Source organism: Kogia breviceps, chromosome 6, assembly GCF_026419965.1.
Source record: "Kogia breviceps isolate mKogBre1 chromosome 6, mKogBre1 haplotype 1, whole genome shotgun sequence".
NCBI lineage: Eukaryota > Metazoa > Chordata > Mammalia > Artiodactyla > Physeteridae > Kogia > Kogia breviceps.
The window spans coordinates 40,420,482-40,432,988 of NC_081315.1; the positions used below are offsets into that span (position 1 = coordinate 40,420,482).

Sequence of the window (12,507 nt, forward strand, 5' to 3'; positions counted from 1 at the left end):
AGTTTATTTAATGAAAACTCTCCAAATCAAGTGACTATACAGATTCATAGACACATGCCTCAAACATTAGCAATGGCTAAGATTTGTCAGTGGTGTTGGGTCAGTCATTTGGGTGGAGAATTAAAGGTCACAGGTTCAATCCCATTCAGCTTGACTCTATACCGTGAACTATTAACTTCAGTCAACAGACAGGTGCTCTTGTGTCAAGTGGCAAGTGTCTCACTGCTGTTTGAAAAGTAAGATAACACAAATCATTCTTAGTAAACCAACCGAGATCATCTTACTAATAAAGATCATTCATCTTATCACATATGAAGCAAAATAAAAATTTCCATCAATAGGGGAATGACTGAATACATCATCTACATCAACCCATGAAATATTATAAAGCCCTTAAAAAGAATCAGTTATACCAGCTGATTATGACTAACTTCACAAGATATCATATAATGAGAAAAGAAAGATGCATGTATGATATGATCCCATTTTTGTAAAAACACATACACACACACCCAGACACACACATATATGAATCTACATTCATGTAAAAATCTCCAAAGTATACCTGAGTGTAAGAAGAACTGTCAAGAACATACACTAAATTGTATGTTTATATATATGTGTGTGCTTATATATGTGTGTGTGTATATATATATATATAAAACTCTCATCCTTGTAAAATCATGCATGTGTGTATATAAGCATAAAGCAATGCCTAAAATAATGGTAATTACAAAGTTAGCTGAATTTATCTCCAGTTAAAGAAACTGAAGTAAACTTTACTTTCATCTTCCTTTATATTTTTGTAATATTTTAATTATTTGATCATTTATTCTTTTTTTTATATAACCAGAAAAAAAGACATATTATTGTAGAAGAAAAAAGGCAAGTGGATTGGTGTCAATTTAATCCATCAGTCTTAAATCAGCCATGGACTGCCCATTTTCTCCTAGATATTGATACTATGAGCATTCTGCGATTGTTGATACTCCATAATCAGGTATACTTGGTCTTTAAGAAATAGAGCAATAGAACTTCACATGTGTTCTATACTAAATTGTACTTTTTTAAAATAAAAATTCACACTTTAATTAAAACAAACTTGTAGAAGGCTGAATAGTGACCCCTCCTCAATGGTCCATGCCCTAATCCCCAGAACCTGTGAATGTTTTACCTTTCATCACAAAGTGAACTTTTACAGATGTGATTAAGTTAAGGATTTTGAGATATTAAGATAATCCTGAATCATCCAGGTGAGCCCATGATGAGTCTTTATGAAAGAGAGGCAAAAGATTCAATGTCAGAGAAGAGACCTGAGGACAGAAGTAGAGGTTAGAGTGATGTGCCTTGATGATGGATGAAGGGGTCACAAGCCATAGAATGCAGGTGGCTTTTAGAAGATGGAAAAGTCAAGGAATCAGATTCCTCCAAAAGGAACAGACTCCTAAAAATACCCCTATTTTAGACTTCTGACCTCTACACCTGTAAGAGAATAAAATTATCACCATGTTGTGATATAGTAGCAGTTGAAAACTAATGCAAAAGTTTAACAATATTAACAGCAACAAAGCATTATAAATCAGATTCAGTTCAGAGCAAGACTTACAGCATCAGTGATAGTGATCATCCCCCTCACTAACTGCAGTTTCTCTCCCTCCTTGTATTAACACAGGTTCCTACCAATGATTCCTACCTCCTGATAGAAATTCTTTTCAAGTCAAGCTAACTTCAGCACACACAACTGTAATTTTAGGCATCAGGCTAGAGGGTAGTAAAATATTTTGTAAAAGGTAGCTGGTTAGGCTTCTCAATTCTCAGACAAGGAGATATTTTTACCAGCCTTTAACAAAATGAACAAAATTGCATGAGTCAAAGGGACCTGTATTCAAATACCCACCCCCTCTCCCCACCCATCTACTAGGCATGGGAATTTGGACAAACTAAGGACTTAATTTATATTCTTGCATTCCTTATTTTAAAAATGGGAATTATACAGCATAAATAAATTGCTATGAGGATAAAATGATATTGGATACAAAGTATTTCGCATAGTGTTAGCACTTGGTACTTGCTCAGAGAACAATATCTATTATTAGGGGAAAAAAAAACCCCTCAGTTTTCTCCAGCAATTTTTCTTCTTTATATTTTAATTTTGACAAAGAGGAAGAAAATCAAGTAGAGGAGTTATGGTCTATTTTTATTAAACACTCTAAGATATTCTTTCTCAATCATTTCCTGGGCCATCAGCTTCTAAGTCACTCCAGTTTCCACTCCAATCAGAGAACGAGCTGCTAAATGTTTAATGAAGTATTTGCATCAAATTGTTGCCTGGCAACCATCACTAATATAAAATTGGACTTGAGTTTCTGTAAAAGTCTACAATCTACTGAAAGGATTCGAAGATAGATAAATACTGGTCCATGTCAGAATTTTAACTCTTAAAAACACACCCAGGTGGGCTCTCAAGGGCCTAAATTGGGAATGTGCAATATTATTTATAGCTTGGTATTCAGAATTTCATTATTTATTTATTCATTATTTATCCATATTGTATGAAAGACTAAAATAATAATACCAAACTTTTATCAAGCACTAATTACATGCCACAAACTATTTTAATACTGTTGTGTGTATTCGTTATTTGAAGAGTCAAAATAACTTTGCTGTAGTGCTTACATTGAAGAGGTAAATCATATTTCTAAAGCATTAGATTCATTTGGATATTTCTGGTACACAATGAGACTCTTCATCTCTGTTATCTGTCAATGAGGCAAAAAAGATCCCGGCTTTCCATTACTTAGGTAAAATAAAATGGCGTTTGTAGGTTGGTCCCTATTAGCTCTGAATCTTGAGCACTTTTAGAACCAATGATAAATGGGATTTTTAGTGAGCAGCTCCTCCAGTGTTCAAGCTACTGCCTGATGATAAAGATAAGGTATTTCAACATTTTAGAAAATACCATCTGATACCCCCAAGGAGCAGCAGCTGGTGAGATTCAGTCAAGTAATATAACTCATCATAAACTCTTGAATTTTGTATTAGAAACAGTGTTAATCACAAATGTAGGCCATCATTGATAAATGACAGAAGGATTGCCAGTCCTAAAGACAAAGAATACCTTATGTTTTTCACTTTACACTTATCACTCATTCTTAAAAAGAATAACACATGCCATCCGTTGCAGGACAGTCATTCATAATTTATGAGATCTGAGCTTGATATTTGAAAACATTTAATATGAGTATTAGTGAGTGCATGATAAAGTAGAATCAGGAATTCTTAGAGCTTTGCCTTGATAATCTCCCCAATAATACTCTTTTACTAGGCACACATTTTTCTTGAAGTTAAGCCTTGATGAGTCTGGGTAGATAGCTCAATAAGTAACAGATCAGGATAAAACCAAAGTATGGCCATAAGAACAATTTCTGTTAGGTTCTGATACACAAAAGTAGCCCGCTACCAGTTCTATTGGTGCTTGAGCAATCAGAATGAATACAGAAGAAAAAAAGAGAAAGCATTGTTGTAGAAATAAATGCATTTTATTTCCAACAAATTTGAATATGATCTTCCTTCTGAACCTTTCCTGTTATCTTGATAAACTTAAGAGCAAAGAGTTCTCTAAGTATAAGAAGAATAGGGGAGAGAGCAAGTCAAGGAAAATCACATTAAAGGAAATCTGTGTTCTGCCTTTTGAGAGATATGCATTCTTCTATTTTCTCCATAAGTACATTAGCTGGGTTGTTTTTTTTTGCTTTTAACTGCAGACGGTTTTTAGCAACTATGAAATCTCAATGTAACTGAGTACTGAACTTATTGCAAGCTGCTTTAAAAACTAAAATGAGAAAGGATTTGCCACAGAAATTTGGATACATATCTGACAAAGGCTTCCAAAATAAATAGTTAGCTTATAGTGAACATAAAAGCAAATTGCACACCCCCAAAATGTTCACTTATTGGCCTTCTCCAGGCAATTTTGAAATAAATTTATGAGAAAGGCCATGAGGCTTGAAATCTAGCTGTATGCACGGAATAGACTGTTCTTTCGTAATATTGAGAAAGTTGGGTTTTTTGATAACTCAATATGCTATTGTATGTATGTAATTGTATTAATTACAGGCTAAATTGAAGGCAAACAAAGACAAAATAATCCAGTAGTCACATGAGGGACATTTTGAATTTTGAAATCTTCCTGGCAGAATGTGAATTAAAATGAGGAACTGAATTAGAATGACAAATATGAACTAAAGGGGATATATTTGAATCTTTTATATTTTTGAGAGTATGCCTTAATCACTGCTTCTGTCTCTAGGCTATAGAAACGTATTCTTAAAGTTAAAGAAACAAGAGTAGGATGATGGATTGACAACTCAACTTACAATTAGGTGTCAATGAGTTATAACTATATAATCATTAACTATTTCACTTATTCTGAGTCTTAGGTTGTTCACCTACAAAAGAAAAAACTAACAGATAGGTTTAGATTGCTTTATGATTAAATTCCACTGTTATCACCTAGATACAGTATGTGAAAACTCATATAATAAAGGCTGAACCAATATTTGTTGAATGAAATAAATGAACATGGCCAGGCTCCACCTGGAGGTATTTGAGGACATTGACACCTCTTTATCTATTGTTATCTATGGGGAGAAATGGGTCTGGAGATAAATAATCTAGTACTAAAAGCTAACACCAGTGAGGAAAGTATGAAACGAAAAGACACAATGCTCAAACTCCATAGCAAGCTTGGGTGTGATTCATGCAATTTCTAGCACCAGCAGGTTAAGTCCAGAGGGGATGAAGAGCAGGAAATAAGTGATAAAAGAACCCACAGAGACAACTGAGCTGAGGGTAGATTCAGAAAATCTGCTTGCTTGATGTGTCTTAGTATCAATTTTAGGTTAAAGAGAGCAACCCCATAAAAGAGAACTGGTTCAAGAACTAAGTCAGATGACAGATGCCTTTGTAACTAGCTCTGAGAAAGACTTTAAATTCAGAGGTGATCTGAAATAAAAAATGAGGAACTAAGACAAAAGTCTTGTCTGTGAAATTATACCAATAGTCAAGAGCAATAGAGAAGGCTATAACTCTATGATGCCTGGGGCTCCCTGTGATAAGTTAACAGCATAATATAAGTCTAAGCCCCAGTACATGATAGTATTGATCGTCAAAAAACTTCAGAAATGGATGAGATGCCAGAGCCATATTAATTTTAATAGCTATGATATACTGAGAATTTCTAACATGGCCATCACTGTACAACATTTTTACATATATTTGATTTTAATTTTCATAGACGCTGTGTGAATTGATTATCATCCCTATTTTCTATGTGAAGAGACTCATTCAGAGGAGTAAAACAACTTCACTAGAAAACAGCTATTAATTAGCAAAATCAGAACATAAATTCTAAGGCTCTTACTCTTAACCACTATGTTATGTTCTTGTGTTTGAGAGAACTGATAAGGCAAAAATAGGGAAAACGTGATAGGACCTGCCACCTGCCTAAGTAATAATTAGAAATATATCATTGCCATGAAGAATACCGGAAAACAGCCACTTCTTTTCTTTCCATATCACTTACTACTCTATTCTGCATTGGTTTCTGTTTTAATTGAAGTAGAAAGCAGTTAGCCCAGAGAGGAAGAAATATATTTATAAAATATATTAATAAAAACTAAGCTGTAAGGCCAGACACCATCAAACTCTTAGAGGAAAACATAGGCAGAACACTCTATGACATAAATCACAGCAAGATCCTTTTTGACCCACCTCCTAGAGAAACGGAAATAAAAACAAAAATAAATAAATGGGACCTAGTGAAACTTAAAAGCTTTTGCACGGCAAAAGAAACCATAAACAAGAAGAAAAGACAACCCTCAGAATGGGAGAAAATATTTGCTAATGAAGCAACTGACAAAGGATTAGTCTCCAAAACATACAAACAACTCATGCAGCTCAATATCAAAAAAACAAACAACCCAATCCAAAAATGGGCAGAAGACCTAAACAGACATTTCTCCAAAGAAGATATACAGATTGCCAACAAACACATGAAAGAATGTTCAACATCATTAATCATTAGAGAAATGAAAATCAAAACTACAGTGAGGTAAAACCTCTCACCGGTCAGAATGGCCATCATCAAAAAATCTACAAACAATAAATGCTAGAGAGGGTGTGGAAAAAAGGGAACCCTCTTGCACTGTTGGTGGGAATGTAAATTGATACAGCCACTATGGAAAACAGTATGGAGGTTCCTTAAACAACTAAAAATAGAACTACTAAACGACCCAGCAATCCCACTCCTGGGCATATACCCTGAGAAAACCATCATTCAAAAATAGTCACGTACGACAATGTTCATTGCAGCTCTGTTTACAATAGCCAGGACATAGAAGCAACCTAAGTGTCCATCGACAGATGAATGGATAAAGAAGATGTGGCACATATACACAATGGAGTATTACTCATCCATAAAACGGAACGAAACTGAGTTATTTGTAGTGAAGTGGATAGACCAAGAGACTGTTATACAGAGTGAAGTAAGTCAGAAAGAGAAAAACAAATACCGTATGCTAACACATATATATGGAATCTAAAAAAAAAAAAAGAAAATGGTCAGAAGAACCTAGGAGCAAGACGGGAATAAAGATGCAGAACTACTAGAGAATGGACTTGAGGATACGGGGAGGGGGAAGGGTAAACTCAGACAAAGTGAGAGAGTGGCATGGACATATATACACTACCAAATGTAAAATAGATAGCTAGTGGGAAGCAGCCGCATAGCACAGGGAGATCAGCTCGGTGCTTTGTGACCACCTAGAGGGGTGTGATAGGGAGGGTTGGAGGGGGGGAGATGCAAGAGGGAAGAGATATGGGGACATATGTATATGTATAACGGATTCGCTTTGTTATAAAGCAGAAACTGACACACCATTGTAAAGCAATTATACTCTAATAAAGATGCTAAAAACTTAAAAAAACAAAACGAACAAAAAAAACTAAGCAATATTATTTCCTTTCCTGTCTGATTCTATGTTGATATGATTACTCTAAGGATTACAGAATAATGAGAAGATTATGGTTTCCCAGAAGTTAGAAAACAATCATATTTATACTATGGGGGGCATGTAGACATTGTGCAATGTTTTAAAAAACAAGTAGGTTTTCATTAAGGGCTGATAAAACTAAATTAAATTAGTACATATAGAGTAGAATTGGAAGTCCATAAATTTAATTGAAGTATTACAAGTCAGTTATTGTGAAAATTTCCTGTTTGTTTAAAGTATAAGAAAATTTAAACAGAAATTCACTACATTTCTTCATCCTGTCCATCTAGCTCATATATTTATAATCAACCACTTATTTACCCATTCACTATTTCTGCTGCCTCATATAAATAGTAGATAGGTGTAATACAGTAAAACTGACTTGACTAAACACTAACTTGACTTCAGTTTGCCCTGGGTTTTGTATATTTATAGAATTAAAATGACTTTTGCCTATAACAACATGCTGTGCATCCCACATCCAGCCAGTCCATAACAGGGAAGGTTTCTATGTTTACACTTTAAAAATACTGTTACAGAAATACACCATAATCTTTATTTAGAAAATAAAACTATGTCTTACTACTCCATGTCCTAAGTAAAAAAATGAATTTTTAAACTATATTAATCATTTCAGAAAAAAATATTATAGCATGTTGTATTAGTATTCTACTGCTGCTATAACAAATTACCACAAATTTAGTGGTTTTAAACAACACAAATTGTCAGAAGTTCAAAATGGGTCTTAAGGGCTAAAATTAAGAGGTCAGCAGAGTTGTGCTCATTCTGGATGCTCTAGGAAACATTTATGTCCTTGCTCTTTCCAGCTTATTAGAGGATACCTGCATTCCTTGGCTAGTGGCCCCTTCCTCCATCTTCAATGTTCATCACTCTAATCTCTGCTTCTGTTGTCGTAGCTCCTGTTTCAAACATTAACCTCTTGCCTCCTTTTTATAAGGATATTTATGATTAGATTGGGTCTACATGGATAATCCAGGATAATCTCCCCAACTCAAGATCCTTAATTCAATCAAATCTGCAAAGTCTTTTTGCCATTTATAATAACATATTATGGATTTCTTTGAGGGACCATTATTGAATCTACCATATAAGTATTTAATTGTGTACAAGAATTTGGGTTTTATAGCAGGATTTTGAAAAATTTTAAGCAATTTAAAAAATTGACAAAATTCACAGGAATTGTGATCTCCTACCATTTGAGAAATTCCTCAAAAATAAAACAAAACCATTAATGTTTATGTAGATTTTTCCCTTTACTAACTAATCATTTTAATGAAGTACTATTATGTTAAAATTGAAAAATTTGAATGAAGTACTTTCCAAGCAAATTGATTACTTTTTTCTAGTTTCATAAGATTAATGATTAGAATACAAGAAAACTAACAATGATCTTTCATAATATTTCAATTGATTTTACAAGAATTTAGAAAAATTTTATCTGGAAAATTAACTCTTTAGATCCCATACATCAAGTTTGCTATAAGATCTTTTTAGCAATAAACACTTTGGGAAAAAAAAACAAACCCTAACCTTCACGTTTTCACTACTCTTCCCATACATATGCAGTATATTTTAAAAACAAAATGTTATATTCCATGTCTCTTTAAACCTCACATGTTTATGCTATTCAATTTGAGGATCTTATAAAAATTTATTTTAATTAAGTTCAAGTGCATTAGTTCTATAACCTTACTATTTCAAATAAAGCAAGTGAGCATGGGTAAACTAATCCTCCAACTTTATTTATGTCTGTAATAACATTTTACTTCCTAAATCAAATATTTTCCTAACTTTGCTGATCCAATTAATTTTTTAATACTCTCAATTCATGTTTCCTTACAATTAGCATCATGTGTACACTTACATATTATTAATCCACTACAAATATATCTATTTATTCTTTCTAGCTGTTGATGCCATTTGATATTTGGTTTATTTGATATGTTTACCTTTATGTTATTATAGAATGTAATATTTTCAAAAATATATATTTTAAAGGAAATATCACTTTATTAAATTTCATTTGGCAAATATATTTTGATTCTTAATAAATCCTAGAAACTTGAAAGAAATTGCTGCTTCATTATTAATGGTATTAATAGTACTAATTGCTGGTTGGTATGTCTCCAAGTCACACTACCCCATGTTGACTGCAATCACACTGACTTTCTATCAGGTATTAGGACAAGCCAACCTCTTCCCAACCTCATGCTTTTTAAAGCTAATGATCTCTCTGCTTTGAAAGCTCTTTCCCAGGCTCTTTGCCTGACTGTCGCATTCTCATTCTTCAGGTTTCAAATACCATCTCTTGAGAGCAGTCTCTTATCACACCTATAGAAGCTAGCCCTTTTATTGTTTTCTATTGTACAACTGTGTTTATTTTCTTCTTGCATTTTATCATTTAAGATTATATGTATTGGTTCATGTATTTATTATTTGCCTTATCCACGGGACCACCAGATCCATAAGGCCGAACACTACTTTTCCCCAGCACTTAACGCACTGATTAACCCATAATACGTATGATAAACTTCTATTGGTAGAATTATTGTTGGTGCAAGAACTTAATACTAAATATTTTGAAAATTAAAAATATATATATATAGTAACTAGAGTGCTTTTACACCTATTAGCATTGATTAGATACAAACTCTAGAACAAGAGTTGCAAATTTAAGTATATTCATAAGCCAGGAGATATTTTAGAAGAGTATAATGAACCAGGTACAATAAAATAAGTAATGGAAATTACAGGAAATAGCAAAGAACAGACCCTATTTAAAAGGTGCAGCACCTACTCAGCTCTAATCTATTGTTGCCCAAGGGAATACAAGTCCAGTGTTTCTCCAGACTTCAGGTTAAATCTGAGTTTTAGGGATTTGGGAGACCTAAGGAAACCCTCTGCAGGCTGAATCTGTTCCAGGACCACTAACCTATAGCCCTTGCTCAAAAGTCTACTGAGGGATCTGATTCTTTCTAATTATATATAGGCTCTTTGCCAGCCCCATTCTCATTCCTTGGAAACAACTGAATTTCATGCAGTCCTGATGTCCTAGCCTAGATCATTACAGGACTTAGATCAGATGGACCATTTTTGTAACTGATTCATCCAAACGCAGAGTACTTAAGAGACTGTCCACTAATTCTTATTCTCTAGATCACTGGATCTTATTTTTTCAGACCTGTTTTTCACCTTTCTTCTTTTGATTCTGGAACTATTACTTTGTATTTCCCACCCTCCCTCCCACCACAAAAGCCTTCATTTTTCAACTTAAATTAGTCAACATTGGTTTTTGCAGATTTGCAAACAAGTATTTCTTATTAATATATTACTTAACTACATTAAAAATAGTTTATTATCTTTATGCTCCACACTGTGATGGGTATTAGGGCTCAGAAGAATCCCAGCATACAGGTAAGTCATGATTTCTGTCCTGCCCATCTATGGGTTCATCTCCTGTCACTCTGTGTTTTGTTTTTCATGCAAACACCAAACTGTTTTGGTTTTATATTCACGATAGCAGTTACTTATCTTATATTGTCCCATCTGCCAAAAATGATTGCCCTTCTCATTAAAGTCTACTCATTCTTTAAGATTCAGCTCAAGAGTCATCTCCTCTAGAAAACCTTCCCTGAAGATAACCACCCCCACACATGCCCTACAAACATCAGCCGCTATGGGATGGGCATGTCTTCTACGTGCACTGCTAACATGAAGTGCTCAGTTGCTTTGTTGAACTAGGAACAGTGTAACTTTGGGGACCTTGAGCCTAAATTTGGCTAAATTCCTCTATGGCAGAATTTTTACCCTAGCATTCTACCTAGTGTTTAGCATAGTGCCTGGTCTGCAATAGACATTGTGTGATGACAGGAAGATAAAAGAGGGAGGTCTTGAAAGCAAATGATTAAATGTAGGTGAGAATAATTTCCATAAACATGAAGCAGCTAGACAAGAATAGGAGAGAATTTAGGGTGAGAACTTCTAAGAAAGTATATAGTCCACCTACGCTTCCTGTTTTCCAAATTTATAATAGCAATCTTTATGAATATTTCATATTTGGGACATACAATAAAAGTTTAAATTAACTATTAAGTAATTACTGATTCACTTGCAAAAGTTTTAGGAATTATATATTAGGTGAAAGATACTATCAAGTAGAAACTATTTAAGAAGGAAACTGGCCCCGGGCCTCAGAGGCCCCTCTGCTCCGTCCGGTCTGCGCTTGGAGCAGGCGTGAGCGGGGCCCTGGGGGCCGGGGGAGCCGGGCGGGGGAGCAGCGCCCCAGACGCCGTCCCCATGGCTCGCCCTCGCAGCCCCGCCCGCGTTAACATCACGATGGCTGCCCAAGGAGAACCCCAACTTCAGTTCAAACTTACATTGGTTGGTGATGGTGGTACTGGTAAAACTACATTTGTGAAACGTCATCTGACTGGTGCATTTGAGTAGAAGTATGTAGCTACCTTGGGTGTTCAGGTCCATCCCCTTGTGTTCCATACCAACAGAGGACCTATTAAGTTCAATGTATGGGATACAGCTGGTCAGGAGAAACTTGGTGGACTGAGAGATGGCTATTATATCCAAGCTCAGGGTGCCATTATAAAGTTTGATGTAACATCAAGAGTTACTTACAAGAACGTGCCTTGCTGGCATAGAGATCTGGTACCAGTGTGTGAGAACATCCCCATCGTGTTGTGTGGCAACAAAGTGGATATTAAGGACAGAAAGGTTAAGTCAAAGTCAATTGTCTTCCACCGAAAGAAGAATCTTCAGTACTACGACATTTCTGCCAAAAGTAACTACAACTTTGAAAAGCCCTTCCTCTGGCTTGCTAGAAAACTGATGGGAGACCCTAACTTGGAGTTCATTGCCATGCCTGCTCTCGCCCCGCCAGAGGTGGTCATGGACCCAGCGTTGGCAGTGCAGTAAGAGCACGATCTAGAGGTTGCTCAGACAACTGCCCTCCCGGATGAAGATGATCACCTGTGAGAAAGTGAAGCTGGAGCCCAGCGTCAGAAGTCTAGTTTTATAGGTAACTGTCCTGTGATATCAGTGGTGCAGCGTGTTTGCCACTTTATTATATAGCTAAGCAGAACATGTGCTTAATCTTTGGGATGCTGACGGAGATGAATGGGCTTCGGAGTGAATGTAGCTGTTACAAACAAAAACAAAAACAAAAAAAAACCTTCATTTTTTTGGACCTGCATATTTAGGTGCTTTGGAACACAGTTGTTTCCTCCTTGAGTTCTAAATATAAGACTGCTACAGTCACATCACAATATTCAGTGGTGGAATCTTGTTTGTTACTGTCATTCCCATTCCTTTTTGTTTAGAATCAGAACAAAGTTGTATTTCAAATATCTAAAAAAAAAAAAAAAAAAAAAAAAAAAAAAAAAAAAAAAAAAAAAAAAAAGAAAAGAAAAAAGAAAGAAACTTT

General features: G+C 35.0%; 1 protein-coding gene and 1 pseudogene across 12 annotated transcripts in view; one reads left to right on the forward strand and one right to left on the reverse strand.

Moving 5' to 3' along the window:
• Nucleotides 1-12,507, reverse strand: part of ADGRL3 (adhesion G protein-coupled receptor L3) — an 861,986-nt gene that overhangs the window by 382,400 nt on the left and 467,079 nt on the right. The gene's annotated exons all lie outside the window — the stretch shown is intronic.
• LOC131758359 (GTP-binding nuclear protein Ran-like) lies at nucleotides 11,406-12,218 on the forward strand (annotated as a pseudogene).